A 10,957-nucleotide genomic window follows, 5' to 3' on the forward strand; every position below is an offset into this window, starting at 1 on the left:
TATATAAAACAACAAAAAACCCCACAAACATTTCCAATTTCCATTCAGCAGGAACTGGTAAAGATACCTATATTCAATTCCATGATATATGTTTGTTTACATATTCGACACATTTTTGAGTTAAAAAAAAAACCCAAGATGTTAGAGTATTGCATTTATAGTTTGTTCCCAAGTAAAAATAATTCTACAAATTTATCTGCATATGAATGTGTGCATGAAAACATAGCCAGAAGACGGTTTCTCAAAATTTTAACAATGTTTATCCAGGGCAGAGAATATAAAGTAATCAAGACTATTCTAATTTCTATTCTTTGGCACTTATTGAAATTTTACAAAGAGCATGAAATTTTATTTCCAAATTCAATGTAATCACTTTCAAAAGTAAAAAGGAAGTAAAGCCCAAAAAGATTTCCTTCACACGGATGGTAAGAGAATTGCATGCTGAGGGAAATACAGGACCCCAGTACCGGCACTCAGTTCATGATAGGTGCTCAGTAACTGTGAGTTTGCTTCGCTTCTCTCCTCTGTATGTTCCTTACTCTCAGCCTCAGTTTTCCTTTCTGTCAAATGGAACAAATCAGTAGCTATAACCTGGCAAGTTATCGGAAACTTCTGGGGAAATTAAAGATCAAACAAACCAAATCAAACATCAAAAAAACAAAAAAAAAAAACAAACAAAAAACAAAAACAGTCTCCTGGGGCGATCTGCCTGGAGATTCTGATTATGGTAATTATGTAGATGGGGAAGATGCTGACACTGATGGTTCCTAAGATGTCACCCACATCTAATACTCTAGAGCATATGTATTGCTATCCTATTTGGTACATCCCATTATTACTTCCTCCTGGTTAAGCATTGTAAATTATAAGGATTCTCTGAAAACAGCTTGGTATATATTAATGCTTTGGGTATCCCTAATTCTAGTAAACATAAACACACACAATATATGCCACTTAAACACTGACAGAGGAATGATGATCAATTTAAAGGGGAAAGGGACTAAGCTGAATGAAGCTCTATTTTTAAATCTATTTTCGTCATCACATATTAAACTTTGCATAAAACTGTATGTTTCAACTTGAGAGGTACTTCTTTAGCAGAGTTTAGTATTCTGAATTAAATATAATAAACCTTTGCAAAATAATAGTATAATCTGGCAAAACTGTTTTGTTAACATTTTTATTGAATGGATACAAAAAGCACTGCTTATCTTTATAACCTTTGAAATGTTATCAATATTGCATACTCCAATGTTAGTAGTTAGGTATGGGCTTCGCATGAGCACGGTAGAAAGTAGAGGCAAGTTTTAAGGTAATTTTGTTTCCAATAAGGCAGTTCTGTAAAATATTTAGAAATTTAAGCAAGCAAGACTTTTACTGACTTACATTTGTTGGCTTTTTTTTTTGTTGTAATTGCTCTTATCAGCAAAGTTCATATCGCCAGGAACATAGCAGGTGTTTCTCAATGATTACTGAATTGAGCTGTGATATGTACTATCTACAGTTGATACAGACAAAGGAGGCTTAAATAATCTCCAACAAGCTGGTGCCTAAGGCAAAGCTACAGCAAGTATTTGCAAAAGTACCCAGATTGTAGACAATTTCTATAAAGTAAACAAATGTTTATGTAAGAAATGCCACATTTTCTAGTTTGGACAAATAGTCTGCTTTAATCAATCAGTAAAGAAATAGAAACAGTCGTAGTAAGATTGCCTCTATTGATGACTGAAAATTCTGCGTAGCAATGGTTTACACATCTTTGTTCCAATGGCCCTCCTAGCCACGTTCATGTGTGGTAACGCAGATCATGAGAAGACGTTCTCTGATCTTCCCCCATCTGGTCTGGATTAGATGCCTGGTCCGAACGAGGATTCCACATATAGCAAAGTTTCTATACAAAGGAAGGAGGAAAGGAAGGCAGGAGGGAGGGAAAGAGGGAGGAATGCCCCTTACTTCTTGAGTCTATGCTTAGGATGAATGTTAACCCTGACCTTCTGGAATTACCTCTTTTCCCAAGAAAAGAAGGATTTAGGTTAACCAGGGGTTACCATTATCTAAATGAGACTTAATGGGTCGCTCTCTAGTCTTCTCTACTTACTGCCATTATTCAAGCAGCCTGTGATTCTATGACAGTGATTACACAGGTATATGTTACAGCCTGTGGCCTTTCTTTAGTTCTTCATGGTCTGAAGTACATAACAGATTAGATAGATGATAGACAGATAATAGATAGATGGATAGATATAAAATTATACATAATTGTGAGAAATCCTAAGAGGAGGAAAAAAAGAATATTTGAAATTAGATTTGAAGTGTTTTAACGGATTATAATGGAGGCAACTAATTTAGATTGGAGAGAAAAAGGATCAGGAAACGCTTTACTAAAAATCATGTTCAAATGATAATGTGAAGGAGTAGGGGAGAGGAAAACAAATTCAGACAGGGAAATGGGATAAATGAAGCCTTTGATGCATGAGAGAGGATGTATTCAGGGAACTGAAAAGTTTAGTGTATTTGATAAGATGCTTAACACCAATTGGAGAGGTAGGCAGAGGCCAAGTCATACAGAGACTTAAAGTTCGAGCACGGCACAGGTGTTAAGTTTTATCTGAAGGAGAATGGGAAAGTATTATGAAGTTTTGAGCAAGGGAATGAGTTGATCTTTGTGTATTTTGTTTTAGTTTGCTTTCTATTTTACTCTGAAATATTTCAAACATACTGACAAGAATATGAAATCATATAATGAACACTAAGCTTTTTTTTTTTTCTTTTTTTTTTTGGTATCTCAGAGCTCAAAAGAAAAAAGCTACTGATAAGGTTGGACTTCTCTGAGTACTCCTATTTTCCTTTTTCCCAGAAGAAACAATGACCATGACGTTAGTGTTTATCATTTCCATGTGTGGTTTCATAATTTTACTCTATGATGATGTACTAAAAATAATAAAAACATTATTATCCATGCTTTAAAACTTTACATAAGTGGCACCATATAACGTATTATAACCCTTTCCTTTTTTCAAAAATCTCTGTTTCACCGGAAGGCAAACTTGAATCTGCAGAGCAAAAAATTGGCTCAGTTCTCTGACCTGCATGATTTGGGGAGAAAGAGAAAAAAGGATGAAATACCCTGTGCTAGGACTTTAGATAAATTAGTTCTCCACTTAGGTGAGAAATGTTGACCCCTGTTGTCGTCAGCAACTCAGGCAACTCGGCTCGTTTCCATAAGGATGTATAAGGATGGGGTAAAAGGCTACTAATGGTTCTTATTAGTCTTTTAACAGCAGAAGTTCTTAATTCTTATTAAACCTAACTTTTCCTTTTTTTTTTCAATTTTATGGTTTGTTTTATGTGTCTTAAGAAATCTTTATTTATTCCCAAGTAACAAAAATAATATCCTGTATTTTCTTCTTAAAGGTTTATATTAATACATTTTATATCTAGAATACACTTTATATCTAGGCCTATAAACAATTTTGAATTAACTTTTGTATATAATGAAAGATGAGGGTAGACATTTATTGTTTTCCCATATGGATATGCAGATGTTCCAGATGTGGAAAACATTCCAGTCAGAAGACATTTAGGAGAGATATAGAAGCACGGATTGATCTTAAAAATGTATGACTAACTCAAATAAGAATCAAAATAATATCTTGAGATTATTTTGTCATATGCTAAGGCATATGACAGAGTAAGCTCTCTGAGTAAACATCCCAATGGGAAAAAAATGCTAAATAAGATATATTTTAAAATGTTTAACATACATTGCTGACTTAGAATGCAGAGGAAACTTCAGAAGCCAAAAATAAAGTAAAAGCTCTGTAAAATAATTAAATATCAAAGAATGGTTTTGCCCTAAGGGTTTCAACTGAGCTCAAGAAATCTCAAGTTTCTACACTGATAGCTGGAAAGGAAAGAAGACAAATATTAAGGATTAAGGTCCTTCTGAGGATAAGATTCTAACTTGAGGCCACCACATAAAACCAGAACCTAGAAGGACAGTGCAAGCAGTATCAGAAATAAACCAAGTGTGTAAAAGACATAGTGAGGAAAATGACATTTTAGGCCTAAATCCTGTAAAAAGGGGAATAAGTGTCCATCAACAGATAAACGGATAAAAAAGAGGTGGTATATATACACAATGGAATACTATTCAGCCATAAACAAGAATGAAAATGTGCCATTTACAACAAAATGGGTGAAGTTGGAGGATATTATGCTAAGTGAAATAAGTCTGACAGAGTAAGACAAATATTGTGTGATATCATTTATGTGTGGAATCTAAAAAATACAACAAACTAGTGAACTAGACTCACAGATATAGAGAACAAACTAGTGGTTACCAGTGGGGAGCGGGAAAGGGTAATAGAGGGGTAGGATATTAAACAATGCAAACTATTATGTAGAAAATAAGCTCCAAGGGTATATTATACAAAACAGATGATATAGCCAATATAATAAGTATAAATGGAGTATAGCCTTAAAAATTGTGAATAACTATATTATATACCTGTAACTTATATAATATTGTACATCAACTATGCATCAATAAAAAAATAAAATCAACAAAGAAAGAAAATAACAGGGTCTAACACACATCTAAATAAAGACCCAGAAGATAAAAGAAAGAATAAAGAAAATTGTCCATATTTGAACAATGGTTGAAGATTTTCCAGAATTGTTAAAAGTCATCAACTCTAGACACAAAGAGCCCAATTATACTTAGATGATAAAAAAAAAAATTTATACCTAGACATTATAGTAAAACTGAAACAAAGAAAAAGGGAAGATTATAAAAGAATCACTATTATATTGATGACTGACTTCTTAACAGTACCAGTGGAAGCCAAAAGATTCTCAGTAAGCCATTCTAAATGAGGCCTTCAAGCATAAGAAAAATGGTCCCAGGTTGTATATTAAAATGCAAAAAAAAAGAATTCTAAAGCTGTTGGCAAATATGTAAGTAAATCATAACAAATAGTAATAATGCTTAATTTATAGTTAATAAAACAGAATAGGAAAAACATACTTTGGAAGATGGTGATACAAGCCACACATGGAACTTCTGCAAAATTATATTTTATATGTTTGTATTTAATTATATTTTATTTAACTGTATGGTGACGCATCAAGATATCATCACCAAATTTTTGCACAAATTCTCAACAAAATATTGGCAAACAGAATCCAAAGCACTTAAAAAAGGTCATACACCACAAAGGGACACAAGGATGGTTCAGCACATGCAAATCAATCAATGTGATACACCACATCAGCAAAAGAAAGGACAAAAATCACATGATCATCTCAATAGATGCAGAAAAAGCATTTGATAAAATTCAACACCCATTTATGATAAAAACTCTTACCAAAGTGGGTATAGAGGGAACATATCTCAGGATAATAAAAAAAGTTTATGACAAACCCACAGCCAACATAATACACAACAGTGAAAAACTGAAAATCTTTCCACTAAAATCTGGAACAAGACAAGCATGCACACTCTCACCACTTCTATTCAACATAGGATTGGAAGTCCTAGACACATAATCAGACAAGAAAAAGAAATAAAAGGGATCCAAGTTGGAAGAGAAGAGCTACAATTGTCACTGTATTTGAATAATAAGATACTATATACAGAAAACCCTAAAGGCTCCACACAAAAACTACTAGAGCTGATAAAAGATTCCGGCAAGGTACCAGGATGCAATATTAACACACAGAAATCAGCTGCATTTCTTTACACAAACAATGAAATATCAGAAAAGGAAAGTAAAGAAACAATCCCTTTTAAAATCACATTAAAAAATAAAATACTTCAGAATAACCCTGACAAAAGAGGTGAAATACTTATACATTGGGAACTATAAAACACTGATTAAGCAAATTAAAAAGATGAATTAAAGAAATGGAAAGATATCCCATGCTCTTGGAGTGGAAGAATTAATCTTGTTAAAATGGACATACTACCCAGAGGAAGGTAAGGAGGTGTGACTGAACCCAGTGTTTGGATGTGGTGCGAAGGACAAGAGGAGTTCGTTCATTCAACATTCAACAAGTTGAATTGAATGAATGTTAAATGAGAATTCTTAGGTTTCTGATTTGCCCAAAAGGGGAGCTAACGCTGCCCCCCCCCCCCCAAGACTGGGAGCACAGGGAGTGGTTAAAATTTGGAAGCGTAAAGTTGATTCCAGATTTCGATATTCTGAGTTTGAAGTGCTTGTGATATACCTGGTATAAATGTCTAGTAAGCTTTATGTGTATAATTATGGCGTTTGAAATAAACATTTGTTATCTAAAAATTCTAATTCCTAAACAAATGTGTTTATGTTTAAAATGCATTTTAATCCCTTTTTCTGTTATTCTGCATTTTTTTAATTTAGAAAGTAGAAGTTGCTAGTGAATAAATCATTGTCAGATTTATTTGCCTAACTTCTATATATAAATAGTTTCTAGATGGTTCCGTGGTAAGTTAAGGCCTTAGAGGAGATTTAAAGTCACAGAACATCAAAGATCATTGTTGACATTAATGTGATGAAATAAAAAGCAGCAATGTTTGGACTGTTCTCATTGTGCTATTTGCAGAATGTAAAATACTCATTAATTATAACCTAGAGTTTATACATTGATTTATGTCAACGCCTGAACTCAACACTACCATTTACTGCTACAGCTTTTTATTAAACACATCGTGAGATCAAGCTGGCAGTTAGAAATTTATTCTTTCATATTAAGTGGAAATATGAAGCTGTTTCCTATAGTTAAGAAGGTAACAATAGGCATTTTGCATTTATTTTCTTAGTACGGTACATCAGCCTGAGCTCAACTATTATTTCCTACTAAAAATAGGCCTCAATATGAAACGGGAAGAGGCAAGGAAGAAACAATAGTTATTTCCTCTTGTAAAAATTACACCTCTTGGTCTCCCTTGTCCTACATAAAATGCGAGAATCATGTATATTGTGTATTTTTCCCCTTCTATCTTGGAACTTCAAAAGTAGATTTTAACTCTTTCTTCCAAATACATTTCTCAGTATAGAAGAATTTATTTATGTAGTTTTAAACATGTGGTAAAGGTTATAAAGAAATAGTTTATATAATCCTCAAAGGAAAACAGACAGAGAATAAACTACGCATGTATCCACCAGCCAAAGATGGGAATGCCAAACAAAAGCACCTTGGTGATATTTGCCCTTTTTCTTCTTTTCTTTCTCTCTCTCTTTTTTCTGTTCTTCATTGTTTCCCCATGAGTGGAAGTAAAGACAAAGGCCAAGCCACTGTATATGTGCAATATATAGCATTTGGCACCCACTGTACACTGTCTGTAACGAGATATTTTGGTTTCTTCTTCACACGTCGACCCTTAGGTAAACTACCATGATAAGGACTGGGCCCCTGTGCACAATGTTCGTGTTTGAACATTTTCCTTGTTGGGAGGAATAAAACCGAAAACCCCTGCAAGATGGAGTAACGCAAGGAAGGTGTTGTAAGAAAACTTTTGAGTCAAAGATCCCAACTGGGAACATGTTGATCAGGACAACAGAGTGTTTGGCTGGAGCCAAGCAGTGTTTTGTGATTTTTAAAACAGAAACATTCACAACCCTAATTTCATTGAATCTAAGATGCCAATAATCATTTATAAGACATATCCTGACTACAGAGTTGTTAAAAAGTGGAAAAAGAAAGTTTTAGAAACAATAAAATATACTCCACATCCAAATGCCTGGCTTCTTTCAGAAAACTGAAATATGTGACACTCTAGGGCTGTGAACCCACGTGGTAACCATAGCTTCTGTCAAGCAGAGGCCGATCCATCTGATTTCCTTACTTTCCTTGTGTCCTCCCTCCCTCTCATTTTCTTCCTTATTCTGTCATTAACTTCACACGTCTTCATTTAGTGTCTACTGAGAGCAAGACACCGTCCTGGGCTCTATGAAACAGGCAGCATTTCTGCCTTCAAAGAGCTTGAAAAACAGTCTGTAAATGAGTAAATCAATAACATGACAATTTCAAAAGCGGAAAGCGTTATGAAGAAAATAAAACCAGGACATGGAATAGAAAGTGATTAAGGAGATGTGTGTATGATCTTTGATGATGTGTTAAGGTAAGGCCTCCTTGAGGAGGGGACTCCTGACTTAAGCCTTTAGTGATGGGAAGGAGTGAGCTCTGTAGAGATCTCCCCTTTCTGATCCACCTTTTTCAGTGTGTCTGTGGTTATTTCCTGTTGGAAGCCCCTTTCTTGGCACTGCCTCATCAATATCCCCCAAGCTTTTCCCTTGATCCTCTTCTCACTCATTTTTTGCTGATTTTATCAGATATTTAATCATGACCCCAATTTTCTATGCTGAGCTTTAGAACCATTTTTATAACTGCCTAGAAACAACCATTCCACTTGGAAAGTTGAGAAACACCACATTTCATTCAAGAAGGCTCAAATTCGCTTAATCATTTATCTCATCCTTGTTAAGTTTCTCCTTCTTCTGAATTATAGTAATGAGTATATCGCATGCACTATATTATTTTAATTTCACAAACACTTTTATTGTTTTTACTCTGTGCCCTGAAACTATTCTAAATGCTTTGCAAATATTGTATGAGATTATGTATTCATTGAAACAAGGGATTATGTTTTTCCCATCCCTTTATTTCCTCCTCTTCGCATACAAAGGACAATTCAATAAAAGCGTGGTGAGGGGAAAAAAGAAATAATAAATCAGTAAATGAATAAATGAATGCAATGAATGTAACTATAGGGAGTTCGCTGTCATTGAGAGGAATGAGAAAGATTGCTGATCAGACACAAGTTACGTGATTGCCCGGAAGCAGTGGGGGTCATCATGTTTGTGCTCTGAATTCATTGAAGTCCCAATTTGCATAGTTATTGCTATTCTTTATGTCTGCACATAAGAAAAAATAACAAGAAATGGAGTATGATTTAAGGTTAGATTTTGTGGCTTGTGCATGGTGAAAGATGACAGCACACAGGAATAGAGGGAACTGGAGAAAACGGAGGTCAGATCATCCCCGGATTTAAGCTAAGTGGAAAGGAAGCATCAAGATGAATGATAAAGGGAAATAGAGAAATAAAGGGAATTAAGATAAATAAAAGCACTAAGACTATGAGCTCAGAATAGGATTAGGAGATACATGTGAAATGTGTATAACAATTCACGCATACATTCTTAATCAGATAGTAGTTCTCTCAAGGAGCACTACCCACAAAAAATATAATGTGAGTCACATATCTAGTTTTAAATTTTCTAGTTGCTCTGTTAAAAAAAGTAAGAAGAAATGGGTGAAATTGGATAATATATTTTACTTAACTCAATATATTAAAACATTATCGTTTCAACATATAATAAATATATACTATATATAATATGTAACAATAATGAGGCATTTTACATTTATTTTTTATACTAAGTCCTTGCAATCAGGAGTGTATTTCCACTTGTACTGTATTTACACTTTGCAATTCTCTATTTAGAGCTAGCCACATTTCTAATGCCCAATGGCCATATGTGATTAGTGGCTATCAGATTGGACAGAGTAGATCTCTAACTAAGGATGCCAGGGAACTGGAAGTTAGGGGATGAGATGTATTTCCTACAGGATTGCTAAAATCTCCTTGGATCTTTATGGAACTCAGGTATCACACAAGAAGGCGATGAATTGGATACCAAAGATTTTGACCTGAAGGAAGGGAGGAGATTAGAGCAATCCGGCATGGCTCCTGGTCATTTAGAGGGTTATGGAAAAAGGACATTGTTTCTACTTATATAATTTATCTTCAAGGTGTTTTTATCAGTTGAAGAGTATGAATACATATAGGGGATTTTCTACAAATTTTTTCAAGGTATTCTTTTGGAAACTAAAGATTACAATTATTTTATCTAGCTCCAACCACTCCAAAGTTATAAATTTACCTTTGGCTATAAGGAAAATATGGTAGAAGAATTTCTGCTTTTAAGTTTTAAAAATGTTCTCCAAGCATATCCATGTATCTGGAGGGTTGTGCCGTTGCTGTCCACACAGAAGCCTGCTGGAAAGGGGTGACTGTGAGAACACACACGCCTAGTGACTAAGACACGCCAACAGCTTCCTCTTCTGTACCCGTCTACCATCAATCAATGTGTTGCCATTTTTTTTTTTTTTAATGAGAAAAAGAAATGTTATATGGCTAAGTGCATTTACTGGTTTTTGATGTATGATTACATCCACTCATTATCTTCCATTAAAAAAAGACAATAGCGTAAATTCTTTCAGTACAGAATTTCAGTTGACTCTGGAAGATAAAAATGAGTTTCTGCTTCCTCAAAACTACTATGATGCTATATTTTTTTAAAATGTTTTGATCATGCTGTCAACTGCTGGTCAGCTCCAAAAGAGACTTCAGGATATTTGATTGGATGCCACATATGAAGGTTTTCATGTCTCTGTTGCTCATCATTGTATCTCTGATGCCAATAATCACTTCTTGGCTATGTGATCATAAAGGGAGCCAAAACTTCCCCCAAATATTTTTTAGATGACAGCATCCATAAATTAATCCTATTCAAGAAAATGTGTTGATTCCAAAAACAAGATAAGCCCACTAAAATTCTACCACCCTTTTCTCTTCAAAAATCCAGCCATTGCTGAACCACTTCACTGACACCAAAAAAAAAAAGACAAAGACAAAGACAAAGCAAAATGACAAAAACAATAAACATTCAGACAGATTTGGGGGACATTAAGCAGTTACTGGCTTCTGGTTCTGTGCTAGTACATGGTGATAAATATAAACGATTATTTCTTACTTGCTGGTATTTTGCCTTATGGTGTTGCATCTGTGTTTAGGCAAAAAACACCAGATGGCATTGAGAAATCAATTGCTCACTGTGCAAGAACAATGACATATACATTACACATAAACTGACAAAGCTCTAGCAGTTATCAGGGGAGCCCAGAATTCCCA

This window comes from Camelus ferus, chromosome 12 (assembly GCF_009834535.1).
Source record: "Camelus ferus isolate YT-003-E chromosome 12, BCGSAC_Cfer_1.0, whole genome shotgun sequence".
NCBI classification, from domain to species: Eukaryota; Metazoa; Chordata; class Mammalia; order Artiodactyla; family Camelidae; genus Camelus; species Camelus ferus.